Source organism: Anomaloglossus baeobatrachus, chromosome 5 (genome assembly GCF_048569485.1).
Source record: "Anomaloglossus baeobatrachus isolate aAnoBae1 chromosome 5, aAnoBae1.hap1, whole genome shotgun sequence".
NCBI lineage: Eukaryota > Metazoa > Chordata > Amphibia > Anura > Aromobatidae > Anomaloglossus > Anomaloglossus baeobatrachus.
The window spans coordinates 252,478,760-252,499,436 of NC_134357.1; the positions used below are offsets into that span (position 1 = coordinate 252,478,760).

At 47.0% G+C, this 20,677-nt stretch overlaps 1 protein-coding gene across 2 annotated transcripts in view; it reads left to right on the forward strand.

Annotated features, from left to right (window-relative positions):
• The first annotated feature begins 209 nt into the window (after positions 1–209).
• The window catches only part of LOC142311168 (membrane-spanning 4-domains subfamily A member 8-like), a 167,928-nt gene continuing 147,460 nt past the window's right edge, over positions 210–20,677 (forward strand). For both annotated transcript variants that reach the window (XM_075349349.1, XM_075349350.1), the window contains exon 1: positions 210–288. The gene's annotated coding sequence lies outside the window, so the exon portion shown is untranslated. The remainder of the gene's footprint in view (positions 289–20,677) is intronic.

A 20,677-nucleotide genomic window follows, 5' to 3' on the forward strand; every position in this document is an offset into this window, starting at 1 on the left:
CTCATGTTAACGCCCAACAAATGATTGCAGCTCAAGACGTAACAGTGGGAGTTCGTTTTATCTAAGAGAGCGATTTTGAACTCATATGTATCGTACCAGATTAGATGAAATGCCATTAACTTTTTTCCCTGGATGCATTGATTGGTGTTCAAAGGTTGGATTTTCCTTTTTTCCTTGTTGGGCAGGACAAACATCACACTGGGTAACAATAAAACTAGAAAGATCAAATACTATTATTGTGACTTGGTCTTTCACATTGAGAAGACACCAGGCAGAAGACACTTTAATGTAAGTCAACTATAAATGCATTAGTATATATCCATGTTCCCTGCTTTTATACATTCCTAAAAGTCCTAAAATATATCTTGCTAACCTATCTTACAATTATGAGTGTATTCTATGTAATTATTGTACTGAAAGGAAATTCATATTTGGAGAAAAAACAGTAATGCAGTACTTCAAATTGTAGTTATTATTATAGTAGATCCTTAGCTCGATAAAAGAAATCCTTCATATATAATGTTATAGCTGTAATATATTGCCCAAGAACATATCACAGAGGTGACCCCATCATTTTGTCAGATCTGCACAGTGTTCATTTAACGTTATTAGTAACTACTAGGAGTCGGAGTCTGTCCTTTCTCTACATTTAAACTTTATAAATGAGGGTAATTCTCAGATATAATAGTGGGAAGTATGTAAATTTCCAGCACTACATCTTCATATCATATAGAGACTGTGAACTTGTATTATTTTATATATTACGCCCCCAGGAGACGCCTCGTCCTAACTAGAGATGAGCGAACTGGTCCCGGTTCGGCTCGAGGCCGGTTCGCCGAACGGGGGTCCCGTTCGAGTTCGGTTCGTCGAACGTTCGACGAACCGAACTCGAACGTATAGGCTAGAATGGGAGGCAATCAAAAACACATAAAAATGCATTATAAATGTACACAAACAGTTAATAAACATTGCCATAACACTTACCGGTCCTCGCGATCCCTTCTGCACTCTGTCTCCTGCCGCTATTCCATCCGATGATCGCTGAATCCACCCGGTGACCTGCACTGCCAGCAGAGATGCAGGACCTATCGTGACGTCAAAATAGCCATGTGACCAGTCACGTGGCTATTATCTCATTGGCTACAGACTGGTCACATGACTATGACACGTCATGTAGGACCTGCGAGTGCATCTCTCCGGTACACGGTGCACATATGTGTATCGCCGTGTACCGGCGACATGCTCTAGCAAACGGTCGACTCCCCGTTCCGTTAGGGACCGGCTGACACAGCCGGTCATTAACGGAGATCACCGTTGCCATAGCAACGCAGTTAGCGGTGACGTCACCGCTAACCGCGGCTCCGAGAGCACCGTTGCTATGGTAACGCGTCTGTCAGCGTTACCGCTAGCAGCCAGCAGTGATCACTCACGGAGTGAAGGCTGCACGCTGCTTCCCGATTGTAGTGATGATTGTAGTGAGGATGGAGGTTCCCCAGCCCCAAGTGATGAGCTGGTGAATCTCATCCTTCCTCACTGCAATCGTCACTACTACTACACTAGTGATGATTGTAGTGAGGATGGAGGTTCCCCAGCCCCAAGTGATGAGCTGGTGAATCTCATCCTTCCTCACTACAATCGTCACTACTACTACACTAGTGATGATTGTAGTGAGGATGGAGGTTCCCCAGCCCCAAGTGATGAGCTGGTGAATCTCATCCTTCCTCACTACAATCGTCACTACTACTACACTAGAAAGAAAGAAGACAGAAGAGCAGGATCGTGGAGGGCTGACAGGGGGTAATAAAGATGGAGTCTCTAATGTGTCTGTGTATTTATTTCTATTAAAGTATTTTTTCTCTGTGTGGTGTCTTTTTTTTAACCCTTTATTGGAGATTCTTAATGGCCGGGTCAAACGTGCCTGACATTAAGAATCTCTGGCTTAATACTGGCTAGTAAAACAAAGCCAGTATTAACTCATGATTACCCAACAAGCCACCCGGCTCCAGGGCTGTTGGAAGAGTTGGATACAGCGCCAGATGATGGCGCTTCTATGAGAGCGCCATTTTCTGGGACGGCTGCGGACTGCAATTCGCAGCAGAGGCGCCCACAAACCTCGGGCTAACCTGTGCTGCGGATTCCAATCCCCAGCTGCCTAGTTGTACCCGGCTGGACACAAAAATGGGGCGAAGCCCACGTCATTTGTTTTTTAATTATTTCATGAAATAAGTGAAATAATTAAAAAAAAACGGGCTTCCCTATATTTTTGGTTCCCACCCGGGTACAAATAGGCAACTGGGGGTTGGAGGCAGCCCGTGGCTGCCAGCTGTACCTGGCTAGCATACAAAAATATGGCGAAGCCCACGTCATTTTTTTGGTGGGCAAAAAAATTCTGCATACAGTTCTGGATTGAGTATGCTGAGCCTTGTAGTTCTGCAGCTGCTGTCTGCTCTTCTCCATACAGACAGACAGCAGCTGCAGAACTACAAGGCTCAGCATACTCCATCCAGGACTGTATGCAGAAGTTTTTTGCCCCCTGAAAAAATTATGTGGGCTTCGCCATATTTTTGTATGCTAGCCAGGTACAGCAGGCAGGTACGGCTGCCCCCAACCCCCAGTTGCCTATTTGTACCCGGCTGGGAACCAAAAGTAAAGGGAAGCCCTTTTTTTATTATTTCATGAATTTCATGAAATAATTAGAAAACAAATGACGTAGGCTTCGCCCCATTTTTGTGTCCAGCCAGGTACAACTAGGCAGCTGGGGATTGGAATCCGCACCACAGGTTGGCCTGAGCTTTCTGGGCCCCACTGCTGCGAATTGCAGTCTGCAGCCGCCTCAGAAAATGGCATTTTCATAGAAGCGCCATCTTCTGGCGCTGTATCCAACTCTTCCAGCACCTGCCTGCTATACCTGGCTAGCATACAAAAATATGGCGAAACTCACGTCCTTTTTTTGTAGTTTTTTGGCAAAAAAAATAAAAAATGCTTCCCTGGATTTTCCATTGCCAGTGAAGGTAACACCAAGCAGTGGGGGTTAGCAGCCAGTAGCTGCTTGGATTACCCTTAACTAGCAATACAAAAAATGCAGCGGGAGCCCATATTTATTTTTTTTAATTATTTATATAAATAACTAAAAATAAAATGGGCTTCCCTGTATTTTGATTGCTGGACATCACAGTGCTGTAAAAATAAATCTTTAAAAAAATGACGTAGCGCTCCGCGGTATTTTTGATTCTCAGCGCAGATAAAGCAGACAGCTATGGGTTGCCACCCCCATCTGCCTGCCGTTACCTTGGTTGGCAATCAAAATACAGGGAAGCCCATTAATTTTTTCTATTTAAAAAATAGTTAAAAAAAAAAATGACGTTGGGTCCCCCCATTTTTGATAGCCAGCTAGGGTAAAGCAGACGGCTGTAGCCTGAAAACCACAGCTGGCAGCTTTACCGTGGTTGGGGATCCAATGTGGAGGTCCCCTCAGGCTCTTTTTTATAATTATTTTATAAATATTAATAATTACACAAAAAAAGTAGGGTCCCCTCCAAATTGGATCACCAGCCAAGGTAAAGCGGACAGCTGTGGTCTGGTATTCTCAGGGTGGGAAGGTCCATAGTTATTGGGCCTTCACAGCCTAAAAATAGCAGGCCGCAGGCACCCCAGACGTGGCGCATCCACTAGATGCGCCAATCCTGGCGCTTCACCCCAGCTCATCCCGTGCCCTGGTGCAGTGGCAAACGGGGTAATAAATCGGGTTGATACTAGCTGTAAAGTCACCTGAGATCAAGCCCAGCAGTTTGTGATGTCATGGCGTCTATTAGATACCCAACATCATAAACTGTCAGTACTAACAAAAACAAAAAATCGACAAAAGAAATTTATTTGAAAAAACAGTCCCCAAAACATTTCCTCTTTCACCAATTTATTGTAAGAAAAAAAAAATAAAGGGGTCCCACGACGACTCTGGACCGTCTAGAATATGGGGGGGAGACACTCAGGGAACGTATCCCCCATTTTCTAGGAGTGCGGACCCTTCATGTGAGGAGTGTGGGTGCAATGAATCTGCACTCACTCTCCCCGGGTCCACAGCAGCAGAGTCCATGTCGTAATGGTTGCTACCAAAGTTGCAATGCCCTGCTCATGAGGTAAGGGCATGCCTAATCAGGAGAACTACTGTAGAGGAAGCTCTGCTCACTGGTATATAGGTGCTCAGAGGTAATAATAGATAAAATTAGTGAGTAACCTCGGCACTCTAAATCTCCCAGACTAAGTCAGTAAGTCCCAATGGATAGTAATGCAAAATCACTCTTTATTGGTCCGTATTAAGAACATTTTTTTTTTCATAAGCATATATGTTTTTGTCCAAAACAAGTTACAATTGACGTTTTGGCCTGAGCCTTCGTCAGATTGGACTTATCTGCATGTAATCATGAAAAATGACAATAATCAGTATCACATAAGAGTGAGAGAACAATAACATAAACTCGAACAATGTAGAGGTACAATTGGGATGCAGCAAAAAAACTGCAACACAGCAAGAAATGAAACACATGATACAAATGTCATAATACAGTACAAGGACAATATAGTAATGACAAATATGGGGTCAGAGTAGACTTAGACAGCTCTGGTACGAAAGAGATGTCAATCATAAAGTAACATGTGCAGTAGGTGTAGAACTACAGTATGCATGGCAGAGCTAATGGGTAGACCGACCATAGAAAAAGAACGGAGAAAAAGTGGAGAAAAAGTGGAGAAAAAGTGGAGAATAAGTGGAGAATAAGTGTAGAAAAAGTGGAGAAAAAGTGGAGAATAAGTAGAGAAAAAGTGGAGAAAAAAATGGAGAAAAAGTGGAGAAAAAGTGGAGAATAAATGGAGAAAAAGTGGAGAAAAAGTGAAGAAAAAGTGGAGAATAAGTGGAGAAAAAGTGGAGAAAAAGTGGAGAAAAAGTGGAGAAAAAAGTGGAGAATAAGTGGAGAAAAAAGTGGAGAAAAAGTGGAGAAAAAGTGGAGAAAAAGTGGAGAAAAAGTGGAGAATAAATGGAGAAAAAGTGGAGAAAAAGTGGAGAGAAAAATGGAGAAAAAGTGGAGAAAAAGTGGAGAATAAATGGAGAAAAAGTGGAGAAAAAGTGGAGAAAAAAATGGAGAAAAAGTGGAGAATAAGTGGACAATAAGTGGAGAAAAAGTGGAGAAAAAGTGGAGAAAAAGTGGAGAATAAATGGAGAAAAAGTGGAGAAAAAGTGGAGAAAAAAATGGAGAAAAAGTGGAGAAAAAGTGGAGAAAAAGTGGAGAAAAAGTGGAGAAAAAGTGGAGAATAAGTGGAGAAAAAAATGGAGAAAAAGTGGAGAAAAAGTGGAGAAAAAGTGGAGAAAAAAATGGAGAAAAAGTGGAGAAAAAGTGGAGAATAAGTGGAGAAAAAGTGGAGAAAAAGTGGAGAAAAAGTGGAGAAAAAATGGAGAAAAAGTGGAGAAAAAGTGGAGAAAAAGTGGAGAAAAAGTGGAGAATAAATGGAGAAAAAAATTCTCCACTTTTTCTCTATTTTTTCTCCACTTTTTCTCCACTTTTTCTCCACTTTTTCTCCATTTTTTTCTCCACTTTTTCTCCACTTTTTCTCCATTTTTTTCTCCACTTTTTCTCCATTTTTTCTCCACTTTTTCTCCACTTTTTCTCCACTTTTTCTCCACTTATTCTCCACTTATTCTCCACTTTTTCTCCACTTTTTCTCCACTTTTTTCTCCACTTTTTCTCCACTTATGGAGAAAAAGTGGAGAATAAGTGGAGAATAAGTGGAGAAAAAGTGGAGAATAAGTGGAGAAAAAAGTGGAGAAAAAGTGGAGAAAAAGTGGAGAAAAAGTGGAGAAAAAGTGGAGAATAAATGGAGAAAAAGTGGAGAAAAAGTGGAGAGAAAAATGGAGAAAAAGTGGAGAAAAAGTGGAGAATAAATGGAGAAAAAGTGGAGAAAAAGTGGAGAAAAAAATGGAGAAAAAGTGGAGAATAAGTGGAGAATAAGTGGAGAAAAAGTGGAGAAAAAGTGGAGAAAAAAATGGAGAAAAAGTGGAGAAAAAGTGGAGAATAAATGGAGAAAAAGTGGAGAAAAAGTGGAGAAAAAAATGGAGAAAAAGTGGAGAAAAAGTGGAGAAAAAGTGGAGAAAAAGTGGAGAATAAGTGGAGAAAAAAATGGAGAAAAAGTGGAGAAAAAGTGGAGAAAAAGTAGAGAATAAGTGGAGAAAAAGTGGAGAAAAAGTGGAGAAAAAGTGGAGAAAAAATGGAGAAAAAGTGGAGAAAAAGTGGAGAAAAAGTGGAGAATAAATGGAGAAAGAAATTCTCCACTTTTTCTCTATTTTTTCTCCACTTTTTCTCCACTTTTTCTCCACTTTTTCTCCATTTTTTTCTCCACTTTTTCTCCACTTTTTCTCCATTTTTTTCTCCACTTTTTCTCCATTTTTTCTCCACTTTTTCTCCACTTTTTCTCCACTTATTCTCCACTTATTCTCCACTTTTTCTCCATAAGTGGAGAAAAAGTGGAGAAAAAAGTGGAGAAAAAGTGGAGAAAAAGTGGAGAAAAAGTGGAGAAAAAGTGGAGCACCCTTTGGTGCCTTTCATGTGGCACTAAGGGGTGCTTAGCTTTGTATTTAGCCAAAAAAATGACGTAGGGTTCCCCCTAGTTTTGTAGCCAGCTAGGGTAAAGCAGACGGCTGCAGCCTGCAGACCACAGCTGGCAGCCTCACCTTGGCTGGTAATCCAAAACTGAGGGCACCCCACGCTGTTATTTTAAATTAAATAAATAATTTTAAAAAAAAAAACACGTAGGGGTCCCCCAAAATTGGATCACCAGCCAAGGTAAAGCAGACAGCTGGGGCCTGATATTCTCAGACTAGGGAGGTCCATGGTTATTGGACTCTCCCAAGCCTAAAAATAGCAGGCCGCAGCCGCCCCAGAAGTGGCGCATCCATTAGATGCGCCAATCCTGGTGCTTCGCCCCAGCTCATCCCGCGCCCTGGTGCGGTGGCAAACGGGGTAATATATGGGGTTAATACCAGATGTGTAATGTCACCTGGCATCAAGCCCTGGGGTTGGTGAGGTCAGGCGTCTATCAGATACCCGACATCACCAACCCAGTCAGTAATAAAAAAAAATAGACGACAAACACATTTTCATTTGAAAAAACACTCCCCAAAACATTCCCTCTTTAACCAATTTATTAGAATGAAAAACAAATCCAGGTCTGCTGTAATCCAAGGGGTTGTCATGACGATCCACACTGTCCCAGTCAATGAAGAGCAGGATGTTCCCCATTGGCTGGGAGAGCAGTGCAGTGACCTGAGCTAACATCAATGGGTCAGCCCAGGTCACTGCAGGGGATGACAAGTGCTGCTGTCAGCGAGGTACATTACCTGCGCTGATCTCCAGCACTGTCGACAGCCCCTGTCACTGAGGTCAATGACCGGCGCCTTCACATCAAGTATCGCGAGAGGTCCGTGACGTCTCGGCGAGAGGTGATGTGACAAGCGGCGGCCATGGAGGACAGACAGTGACAGCGCTGAGGTCGGGATGGCGGGACTTCATCACCGCAGGTAAGCCGAGCGGGGGGGGGTGCGTGTGTGAGAGTGTGTGTGTGTGTGTGTGTGTGTATGTATACATGCCGCGGGCAGGAAGGGGTGGAGTGAGCTGAGCGGGAAGTGTGGGCTTCCTGCACGTAACTAAGATAAGCATCGGGTTACTAACCAAAGCGCTTTGCTTGGATACCCGATGTTTATCTTGGTTACCAGCTTGTGGCAGGCTGCCAGCGATGGCTCCTGCACACTGTAGCTGTAAAAAGCCCTGCTTTTTGCTGCTAGAACCGTTCTCGAACGTATCTAGAACTATCGAGCTTTTGCAAAAAGCTCGAGTTCTAGTTCGATCTCGAACAGCCCCAAAAATCACTCGAGCTTAGAACTGGAGAACCTCGAACCACGAACCGCGCTCAACTCTAGTCCTAACTCTGCTAAATTCCACTTAGATTACATAGCAATTAGAAGGGTTGGTTTTGTTATTAATGGGTCCAGGGAGGTGAAAAAAAAATTAAAATTAATTCCTACCTACTTTACCAGCACTGCTCCTCTATAATCAGAGCTGTGTCCCCCACCAGACTACTGAGATCAACATTCGGTGATGGAGTCATGTGAGCACTTCAAAAACTCATCAGTTGCTGATCAGCTACAGCATTCATAGTTTGTATTAAAAAAACGAAAAACAAAAGATTTTTCAGGGACTGAAGTAATTACAAAAAAGTAAAATCACATTTAGTGTTTGGTGGATGAGCCTTAAGGCCCCGTTACACGCAAAGACGTATCTAACGATATATCGCCGGGGTCACGGATTCTATGACTCACATCTGGCATTGTTAGCGATGTCGTTGTGTGTGACACCAACGAGTGTCTGTAAACGATCAAAAATACTCACCTTATCGTTGATCGTTACAACATCGTTAATTTTCATAAAATCGTTGATTGTTGAGGACGCAGGTTGTTTGTCGTTCCCGAGGCAGCACACATCGCTATGTGTGACACCTCGGGAACAACAAACTACAGCGTACCTGCGGCCACCGGCAATGAGGAAGGAAGGAGGTGGGCGGGATGTTACGGCCACTCATCTCCGCTCCTCCTCTTCTATTAGCGGCCGCTTAGTGACGCTGCTGTGACGCCGCACAAACCGCCCACTTAGAAAGGAGGCGCTTCGCCGGCAACAGCGACATCACTAGGCAGGTAAGTCCGTGTGATGGCTCCTAACAATTTTGTGCTCCACGGGCAGCGATTTGCCCGTGATGCACAAATGACGGAGGTGGGTGCTTTCACCAGCGATATCGCTAGCGATATCGCTGCATGTAAAGCCCCCTATACTATATCTTTGCTACTACTACTTGCACTACTTGTACTTTATGGGATTTACCTCCGAAGGAATTTCTATTTGTTGATAGTGGCGTAACAACTGCCCTACGAAACCCGGTTCAAAATTTGGACCTGGGCTCCCACCAGCATGTTGGTCAGATGGATGATAGTGTACTAACGTCCTCTGGTACTGTAACATTTTCCCACTTTCTATTCTCTTTCTATCATAATGTCATTTCCTGGTCTCTAACCTGTAATAATATCCTCCATCCTGGTCTCTTTCAGTAATAATGTCCTCTATCCTGGCCAATATTCTGTATTAATGTACTCCTGCCTGGCCCCATCCTGTAATAATACCTTCCATTCTCTAATAATGGCCCTCATCCTGTAATTATGTCCCCTATCCTGGGGCCTGATTCTGTAATAATATCCCCTGTATTGGGCCACCATTCTGTACTATTTTCTCTGTCTGATAATGTCTCTCATACTGGCCACATGCTAGAAATGTCTCTCATTTTGAGTCTCCATTCTTTAATAATGTCCTTCGTCCTGGCCTCCATTCTATAATATCCCCTGACCGTGGATTCTTATAATAATGTCCCCCATACTGGAATAATGTGCCCCATCCTAGACCCCCTTCCATTCTTCCCCATTAAATTTTGTTAAACAAATTATTATTCTTACCTTCTCTTGATCACACGATGTACTATGTGATAGCCAGCGTAGAAGCCAATATCTGACTTCTATGTAACAGCAGAGGGAAGCACATGATTTTCCTGTCATGAACCACCCCTCACTGGCAAGCTGATGTCTGCTGTCAGCCTCAAATTGGCTTGCAGCATGTATTGCAGTACAGGGAGCTCATGGGTCTTTGCGCTGCAATACATTTCAGCTAAATGTGGGAACGAGGATGCACATCGAGATAAAATTAGTGTCAACAGGCCCCCCAGTGTGTTACAGTATGTTGCACCCCAGTGCAGCCGGGCTGCTCGGATCCGGCCAGTCCGTGGCTCGAGGGGTACTGGATCTGGGGGCACCGTCGTCCAGTTTTAAATTAAAAATAAAAATAAAATAAAGTCCGACTACGCCACTCGCGGTTTGCGGTCAAGGATAGTAGGGCCGTCTTTGCGGGTTCCCACTGGGGATGATGGATGGGGGCAGCGTGGATGGTGCAGTCCTCCACGAGCAGGGCTTTTCCCCAGGTGTAGGTAAAGGGTTAACGTGGAGTCGGGCAGCAATGAAGCAGTCCAGAAAAAAGAGGGCAGTTTGATAGTTTTTACTCACTGGATTCACGCCCTGGAGACATGCTGGATTCCAGGTGCGCCCTTGTCCTGATGGCTGTGCCTGCCAACCTGGTGCCCCTCTCCACCTGTGCACTCCTGTGTATGTGGATCCTCCCTGGCGTGGAGCACTTGCAGGTCCTCCTGGTGTCTGGGTCCTGCCGCAGGCAGCTTGGACTATTTAAGGGAATATATCCTGGTCCTCTCTTTGCTGCTGATGCCTCGGACATTAGTGGTGGCAGAAGAGTCCTGAAAACCCACCCGCCTGGCATAGTTAACAGCTGGCTTGAAGTCCTGGTCTGTTCTGGGATCTGCAAGTCGTGCGTGCAAAGTACTGTGAGCCCTGGATGTCCACCCCACAGGATTCCTATGTCCTTGGAGCTTGCTCTCTTGCTCTGCAGCTACTTTCCTCCTCTGAGTGGCTTATCTTTCTCCTCAAGTCTTTGCAGTGTCTTTACTACCACTCCGCTGACTTTCTTACTCCTCACTTTCCTTTCTGGTTCCTTCCACTATCTCTTTGTGTCTTAAGAGTCTCTGGTCTGTCTTGAAACCTTTCTTACTACTCCTCTCCTCACAACCTACTATTCCTCCTCCTCTACTCAACTGACTGTCTCACGGTCTACTACAGACTGCCCACTAACATTTCCCAGGTCACTTTCTCCTCCCCCAGGTCTGGTCTCTTCCTCCCAGTTGGCTGCCTGTTATCTAACAGTGCCCAGCTCTGTCATCTGGCTTGGTGAGGCTCCCAGCTGGGCACAGTGAATGTAAATGTCCTAGTGTGCTAGCGTGTGTGTAGTGGCTGGCACAGTCATGTAGGACCCGGGCTGTTACCTTGTTGTTACCTTATTTTTGTGACACATGGTTACCGCAGGGGCATCACAAGTACATATTGGCATTCATGATTCCCTCAATGAACTGTAGCTCCCATAGCCAGCAGCACTCATGCAGTGCCAAACCATGACACTCCCACCACCATGGTGACTGTTGGCAAGACAGATTTGTTTTTGTACTCCTCACATGGTGTCCACTACACACCCTTGACACCATCTGAAACAAATAAATTTATCTTGGTCCCCTCAGACCACCGGACATAGTTCCAGTAATCCATGTCTTTAGTCTGCTTGTCTTCAGCAAACTATTTGTAGACTTTCTTATTCATAATCTTTAGAAGAGGCTTCCTTTTGGGACAACACCCATGCAGACCAATTTAATGCAATATGCAATGTATGGTCTGAGAACTGACAAGCTGATACCTCAACCCTTTAGCCTCTGAAGCAATGGTGACATCACTTAAACGTTAATTTTGAAAAAGCAACCTTTGTATATGAAACTATGACTCTAAGAACATGCACTAAACTTCTTTGTTCGAATATGGTGAGGCCTGCTCTGAGCGGAACCTGTCTTGTTAAACCGCTGTATAGTCTTGGCCACTGTGTTGCAGCTCAGTTTCAGTTTTATGTAGAACAACAATTCTTTTCAGATCCTCAGAGAAATCTTTGCCATGAGGAGACATGTTGAACTTCCAGTGACCAGTATGAGAGAGTGTGTGAGCGATAATACCAAATCCAACACATCTGCTCCCCATTCACACCTGAAACCTTGTAACACTGAGTCAGATGACACCTACACATTCATTTAATCATTGGTTTCTTTTCCTTAATTGTGTTTTTGGGACTTTCACCTTTGCCTTAGGCCCCCTTCACACGCACGTGTTTCCGGTACGTGCTAGGTCCGTGCCCGCATGTACCAGAGACACGGGCACACGTAAACCCATTAAAATCAATGGGTTTATGTGCACGTACGTGTGCAGCCATTGGCCCATGTCTCCGTGTGGAGCAGACGTGAGCCCGTGTGTTCCACACGGATGCATGTCCGTTTTTCTCCGGCAGCACTGGTCTCATGGCCTGCACCTGTACCACACGGATGTAGTGTGGATGCGGTCCCGTGTGACACGTGCCGGAGAAACACACGTGTCAGAGAAAAAAAAAAATCTTTACTCACTTTCTCCAGCCCTCCTGTCTCTGCCGCTGCTGTTACTTGCTGCCAACCACCGCTCATTATGCTCATTTAATATTCACTTCACTGCGGCCGGAAGCAGCAGCAGAGGGGAGTCGGCAGGACCGGAGACCGAAGATCAGCACCACGGACAGCGACACCAGGGACAGGTGAGCAGAAAGTTCCGTTCTCCGTGTGTTATCACGGATAACACTCGGAGAACACACGTAGTGCCATATAAACGGCTCACGGAGGGGAAAACTCACCTTTCACACGTCCGTGAAACACGTGCATGATTTTCACGGACATGTGAAGGTTAAGTTGGAAATGGCTTAAGTTGCAAGTTTTGTTCTGCCGCTGACATATAGGTCTGTACTTTTTCTTATTTATTACTTCTACTATCTATTCTTAACAGTGTTGCTTCTAAAATGATACTGAGCTCACTTATCTCTGCACTATGCACTTTTGATTTATACTTGCTCTGTTGTATGTTGGATCTATATACACTACTTTGTATGTGACTGAAACAAATCTGATACACACATAACATTTATTATATTTTGCACTTTAGCACTTTTCATTTATAATTGGTATTTATTTTGCAATCTATTTTAACTGATGTTTATAAAATAACCTTTATTATATTTTGCACAGAAGCACTTTTCAGTCAAAATTGAGATCTACTTTGGAATTGTTATTTACCAACTATATCTTTATTACTATCTCTTACAGTTAGTTTGCTACATATCCATTATGAATCTATAGTCTATATACAATGACTTTCACGTATCCCGCACCCTACTGGTAAGTACTACTATATGGGTTTGTGCACACAACATCATTTTCAGATGGATCTGCTCCATTACCTGCCTGAAAAAGTGCTAGATAATCTATAAAAAAAAGACTGGATATGTGTCCTGCAGTATAACAATTACTTGCTGATGGTATGTTCAGACTTTTGAACTTCTTTTAACCGCTTCAGTTTCCAAAGATGCAAAGTAGTTGAATGAAGTCGCCATTCCTCAGGCGACTTCCGCTTGTAAGCGCCTCACTAGTTTATTTAATATAAGTTAATTAAAAAAAAATCAGTCCCCAAAAGATGTCAGAAAAGATAACTGAAAAGAAGCAAAATGTAGCTTTGGCACAAAAAAACTGGTGTGTCCTGAAGCGTCTTCTTCTCCGTGTAGTGTCCGTGTGCATTACGTGTGTGGTACGTGTGTGCGTTTTTCTGTGCATGTAATACGTCAGTGTGTGTTCGGTATGCTTTACATATCTTGTCCGTTTTTCACATCTTCATCAAATGAAGTTAATGATTATTTGTTGGGAATAATGACACATAGGTGGATTTGATTAGCACATGCTTAGAATTATCCACAATTAATTAACCTGTTGGTGTTTTTACTTGGATATCCAATGTGTGTGGATATATACTACAACCATGCCATTATACACGGAGGCCTTAGTTTTTAATGTTGGATTTTGTAGGGTACCTTGGCCACCTGCAAGTATTTAATTTTGTAACAAACTTGATTTGAGCCACACGGACCGCACGGATAGCACACGGACATTATCCGTATCACGTACGTGTCAACACGGACCCATAGGATGTAATGGGTCAGTGAGTACGTGATCCCGGAGCAACACGGACATGTCAGCGCTTTTTCTAAACGGACACACGTATACACGGAACGTACACACGCTCCGTGCAAAAATACTGACGTGCGGCTTTTAACATGAAAATAAATGATTCAACGTAAGCATGTGTCTCCGGTACGTGCAAAAAATGTCTAAAACGGACCGGAGGCGCGGATGTGTGACGGAGGCCATGCACAGATTAAGTTGTCAGAATCCACCAATATCGACAGATTCAACTCACAGTCTAATGTGTATGGCTGCCTCTGACTGATGATGTCTGAGGAGATAAGGATCTGTGACGCCCTGGACTAGCCAGGTAGTCACAGACATAACAACATACACACCCCCCACCCTAGACAGTTACAAAAATCAGACAAAAACCCTTGTTGCCTCCCTCCAGGGTCTGATGTCCACACCAGGTAGGGCGGAGCCAGGCGGTTGGCCCCACCCACCGAGGAGTTCACAGGCTTGGAGGCGGGAAAAGCAGTCAGATAGAGTATGGAGGTGAAAGTAGGAGGACACGAACTGCAAGTGTCTGGGTCGGAGCCCAGGCACTGACAGCAAGGTTGGCAAGAGTTAGCAAGGTCTGCAAGAGTTAGCGGAACTCTGCAGAGCCGTAGGACCGGGGTTGGGCGGTGGCCCACCGGTACCGAACCGGGGAGCGGAGTGAAGCTAAGCACACAGGCAGGGCCATCGGACCCCGACCAGGCTTGGAGCCGCCGACAATAGTCAAGTCTGAGTGTGACAGGAACCCCAGGGGTTTCCCAACAACCAAGACCCGACAGAAGGCAACAGTCCACACCGAGAGGATATACAGTCACCGCCATAGGCTAGAGATCCAAGGGCCAGCGCCTGCGGGCAAAACGGGCTCCTACGGCACCTATACGCCGGGGAGCAGACTACCGGTGGGCAACCACAGGGGTCAGAACATTCTAACAGGTGCAGGGAAAGACAGCCACCGTCAGCCGTCCGGGGAGAGCACAACAACACTGCAGCCGGCTGCGGGACCCATCCATCCGGCCGTTTTGGTTTACCAGAGACTCTGTCATTGACTGTCTGAGTGAGTACACCAGTGCCATCCGGCACCGCGCCGCGCTGTCCCTGCAACCCTGCACCCCAGCCATCCAGCCTCCCCGTTACACCACCGGGCCCCGGGATCACCAACTCCCTACCCACGGGGGGGGCAACATTCTCGCTGCTCCCTACCATCTCTCCCGGGATCCCCGTCACCAGCAGCGGTGGTGCCATCATCACCACGTCCCGTGGGTGGCGTCACGAACTCTCTCCCCAAACAAACCATCCCTTTTCACTCACAGGTGAGGAGCGCTGCTCGAGTCCCCGGGTCCGGCCCACCGCTCGAGCCACCGAGCAGCAGCAGCAGAAGCCCCAGACCCGAGCGTGGCGAGGGCGTCCCCTCCACCCACGACAGATCCAGTATGTCAGATTTAGGACTGAAGATGCTAATATCCTCTAAATGACAACCCACCGGAGATGTCTCGCAGCAGCTCTCTTATAGAAAGCACATAAGTGCTCGGCAAAGTGAGCAGTCCTGTATATGGGAGAGTCTAGTGAGAGAGTCTAGTGAGATAACTGCCAGCCAAATAATCAGATGGCTGTCTATATGTATGGGAACATTAGCTGGCTGTATTATCAGCATGGCACAATGAATATACACAGCTGCGTGCCCACAATCAGGGTTCACAGCATTTTTGACACAGCATGTTTTCACTGCGTCCAAAATACTGTGTTGTACCTTAAAAGCAAAGAGGATGGGATTTATAGAAATCCAGCTGGGAATGGTAAGTGCTCCATGGAGAAGGTGAAGACAGGGGCGGGGTGTTCTCAGAGGCTGGGAGTGGTGGGGGGACCCCGCCAGTAACAGCCCCTACTTCAGCTGGATGTGTGTCTGAGGGCGCACATGCAGCTGAAATGCATTGTGTCACAAAGAGAGGATTGCGTGTGACATGGTAGTGGGGGAGGGTGAATAAAATTATTATTTTTTTAATGGGCAGTGTGTGTATGATGGGATAATATGCAGAGGGGCAGTGTGTAGGAGGATAATATGCAGAGGGGCAGTGTGTAGGGCGGATGTTATACAGAGGCGCAGTGTGTATGGGGATATTATAAAGAGGGGCAGTGTGTGGGAATATTATATAGAGGGGAAGTTGTAACGCCGGGATCCACAGACTCAGACGGGCTGTAATGGACAGGCTAGAGGGAAGCCACTCCCCAAGCAGGACCTCTAGAAACCTGAGACCCTTTAACCCCTATACAGGGATTAGGAATTGCACAGGGCCCAAGGTGATAACTACCTGTGGAAGGCTGCAGTCCGATGAGAGTAGTAGTTAGACAGGGTCGAACCGGGAAATGCAAAACAGGGACAGAATCACGAAGGCAAGGACATAATCAGAGAACAAAGCAGAGGTCAAATCTTAATAGGGCAGCGAGGTACATAAACAGCAGGCAGGAGGGTAGTCAGGAGACAAGCAGAAGTCACAACACCAGAATCACTAAACAGAACAGGGCGCGACAGGAGCCAGGAATACAGAACCATCTCTGGCAGGGGTCAGCAGACAGGAGGAGAAATAAGAAGGGTGTGGTGTCTTCCCATTGGTTGTAGCTGAATGATGGTAACTTCAGCTGGAGGACACATGCCACCTACATGCAGCCAGTGGTACTGCAGATCCCAAGGAAACCCAGGCTAGTGGATGAGCGGAGCTTGCGCCCACCAGTGCCGCTGGCATCGACTCCTCTCCCATCACCAGCACTATCCACGGCAGGAACACGGCCTTGCCTGGTGATCGAAGTAGAATTTGCTGGAGCAGACTCCGGTAGGGACGTAACAGCAGTGTGTGGGCGAAATTACACAACAGCAGTGTGTGTGGATGTTATACAGAAGGGCAATGTGGGGGATATTACACAAAGGGACAGTGTGTGGGGGGATATTATACAGAGCGGCAGTGTGGGGCAGGGATATTGTTTAGAGAGGCAGTATGTGTTGGGTATAGTATACAGAGGGGCAGTGTGTGGGGGGAATTTTTTACAAAGGAGCAGCATGTGTGGGGAATATTATACAGAGGGACAGCATGTGTAGGTGGATATTATACATAGGGGCAGTGTGTGGGGTGATATTACACAAGGGCAGTATGTTTGGGAGGTATATTATACAGTAGGGCAGTGTGTGGGGGGATATTATACAGAGGGGCAGTGTATAGCAGGGATATTGTATAGAGAGGCAGTGTGTATATGGGGGATACTATACAGAGGCACAGTGTATGGGGGGATATTATACTGATGTGCAGTGTGTAGAGGGACATTATAAAGAGGGCAACATGTGAGGATATATTATACAGAGGGGCAGCGTGTAAGGGGGATATAATACAAAGGGGCACCTTGTGTGGGTGCATATAATACAGAGGATCAGTGTGTGGGGGGATATTATACATAGGGCGAAGTGAATCGAGAATCTGTGAAAAGAGCTGAAAACTGCTCACAAACGCTCCAACCTCACTCAGCACCAGCTGTTTACAAAGGAAGAATGGGCAAGAATGTCAGTCTCTCGATGTGCAAAACTAATAGACACATACCCCAAGCGACTTGCAGCTGTAATCGCAGCAAAAGGTGGTGCTACAAAGTATTAACTTAAAGGGGATAAATAATATTGCACGCCCCAATTTTCAGTTATTTATTTTTTATAAAAGTTCAAAATAAGCAAAAAATATCGTTCAACTTCACAATTGTGTCCCACTTGTTGATTCTTCACCATAAAATTAAAAAATTTTTATCTTTATGTTTGAAGCCTGAAATGTGGGAAAAGGTTGAAAAATTCAAAGGGGCCAAATACTTTCGCAAGGCACTGTATATGTGTGTGTATATATATATATATATATATATATATATATATATATGTCAGGGCCGGGCGGTCGGGCAGACCCAGGAGGTGGATCCACTGGACCGAACTCTAAGATGGTGGTAGGGAGTCCGGTAGCTGAAGCACTGATGGGCAGCAGAACAGTCCGTGCAAGTGAAGGTAGCGAAGGAGTCCCTGGGACCACGGAGTCACAGATGGTAGTCCGGGTGACGTAGCTCAGGTTCGGAGGCCGAGATGATGTCAGGCGGGGTCCGGAACCTTGGGAGCGAGATGACAGGTCACCGCAGGGATCCGAGATGGTACGGACTGTCAGATGGCAGACGGACAGCGTGCGGGGCTCGGGATTCAGCAGGACTGGATGGCGAGGCGGGATCAGCTCTAGAAGAGAGATACGTAAGTATGGCAGGAAAACACAAGGAGACCTGACTCCTAGCTCAGAAAACACGAAGATCAGGCCCCGCCCCCTTGGACAAGAACCCCCTTTATACCCCGTACCTGCCTAACCTCATTTCCTGTTAATGGGCGCTGGCCCTTTAAGAAAGGGTCAGTGACCGCGCGCGCGCCCTAATGCGCGTGCGCGCGGCCCGGGTGCCAGAAGCCAGGGAAGGAGGCTGAGAGGAGGACGCAGGGGAGCCGAGCAGGGCCTGGGAGGCCGTCGGGCGCCGGGATCGGCGGCCAGGAAGCCCAGGAAGGACGGGCACAAGGGACTGGGACGCGGGGAGCGTGGCAGGTGAGCCGGGGAGCGGGGCAGGGGACCCGGGCAGGGGAGCCGAGGACCCGGGGAGCGTGACAGTACCCCCCTCCCCACGCCCCCCTCCCCGCAACCGAGACATGAAGGCACGGATCAGAGGAGTACCCACATTCTCCCTGGGTTCCCAGGATCTATCCTCAGGACCATACCCCTCCCAGTCCACCAGGAAGAACTGCCGGCCACGAACAGTCTTCATGGCCACGATATCTCTTACCGCGTAGATGTCGTCCTCAGCAATAGGAGGAGGAGCCGGGCTGGCAGCAGCGGAGAAGGGACCAAGGAACACCGGCTTGAGGAGAGAGACGTGGAAGGAGTTGGGTATCCTCATCGTGGCCGGAAGCTTCAGTTTGTAGGAGACCTCATTGATCTTGCTGAGGACCTTAAACGGCCCGATGTAGCGAGGACCCAGCTTGTAGGAAGGAATCTTCAGTCGGATGTACTGGGAAGCAAGCCAGACCAGGTCACCAGGAGAGAAACACGGAGGGTCTAGACGCCTTTTGTCAGCGTGTCTCTTCATCCGCTGGGAAGCGCGCCCAAGGGACGCCTTGACAGAGTCCCAAATGGTAGCGAAGTCACGGGCTACAGTATCAGCAGCAGGGACATCCGAAGAAGGGGATATAGGCAACGGGACGGAAGGCTGTAGTCCGTAAACGACATGGAAGGGAGATTTGGAGGACGACTCACTGACGTGGTGGTTATGGGAGAACTCAGCCCAAGGCAGAAGCGTGGACCAGTCGTCGTGATGGGCGTTGACATAGTGACGTAAGAAGGATGTCAAGATTTGGTTGACCCTCTCCACTTGGCCATTAGACTGAGGATGGTAAGCGGAAGAAAAGTCCAGAGTCACTCCCAGATGTTTGCAGAGAGCCCTCCAGAAGCGGGAGGTGAACTGAGTTCCTCTGTCGGACACGATGTGGGAAGGAAAGCCATGTAAGCGAAAGATGTGTTGTATATAGGCTTCCGCGAGTTCCTGAGCAGAGGGCAGTCCGGGCATAGGGACGAAGTGAGCCATTTTGGAGAACCGATCCACCACGACCCATATGACTGTGTGTCCGGAGGATACTGGCAAGTCCGTAATAAAGTCCATCGCTATGTGTTGCCATGGAACTGAGGGTATCGGCAGAGGCAGAAGACGGCCATAGGGCAGGTGTTTGGGCGTCTTGTTCCTGGCACAAGAGGGGCAGGCAGAGACAAAGGCGGCAACGTCCGTGCGAAGGGATGGCCACCAGTAATGGCGTACAATCGCATCCCATGTTCTCTTCTGGCCTGCATGGCCGGCTGTTTTCGAGGCATGACCCCAGTGTAACACTTTTTCCCTGTCGGTCTCAGAGACATAGGTCTTCCCGGGTGGTATCTGGGCCAGAGTGACAGGAGCCACCGGAACAATCTTGTTAGGAGAGATGATAGGTTGGATAGTCTCTTCCTCCTGCTCCAGGGGCATGAGAGACCTAGACAAGGCATCAGCGCGTATATTCTTGTCCGCGGGTCGGAAATGAAGCTGGAAGTCAAACCTGGCAAAGAATAAGGACCACCTGGCTTGCCGTGGGTTCAGTCGCTGAGCGGACCGCAGGTATTCCAGGTTCTTGTGGTCCGTGTAGATAATCACGGGGTACACTGCTCCTTCCAGGAGGTAGCGCCACTCCTCCAGAGCCAGTTTGACCGCTAATAGCTCTCGGTCACCGATGGTGTAATTACGTTCAGGTGCTGAGAAGCTTTTAGAGAAGAAACCGCAAGTCACCATCTTCCCGGAGGAGGATTTTTGCATGAGCACTGCTCCGGCTCCTGAGGAGGAAGCATCCACCTCTAAGGTGAACTGGCGGTTTAACTCTGGTCGGTGGAGTACAGGAGAGGAGGCGAATGCTCGCTTCAGGGAGCAAAATGCGGCGTCGGCCGCAGGTGACCAGTCCTTTGGATTAGCCTCCTTTTTGGTCAGAGCGGAGAGAGGAGCAGTCAGGGCGGAGAAGTGAGGAATAAACTGGCGGTAGTAGTTGGCAAATCCCAGGAACCGTTGGATTGCCTTCAGTCCAGAAGGGGGAGGCCAGTTGAGAATGGCGGAGACCTTCTTGGGATCCATCTGCAGCCCAGTCCCCGAGATGATGTATCCCAGGAAAGGAAGAGAAGACTGCTCAAAGACGCACTTCTCATATTTGGCGTAGAGACGATTCTCTCTCAGTCTTTGTAGAACCAGCTTTACGTTCTCTCTGTGGGTCTGGAGGTCCGGAGAGAAAACAAGAATGTCATCCAGATAAACTACTACACATACGTAGAGGAGGTCCCGGAAAATGTCG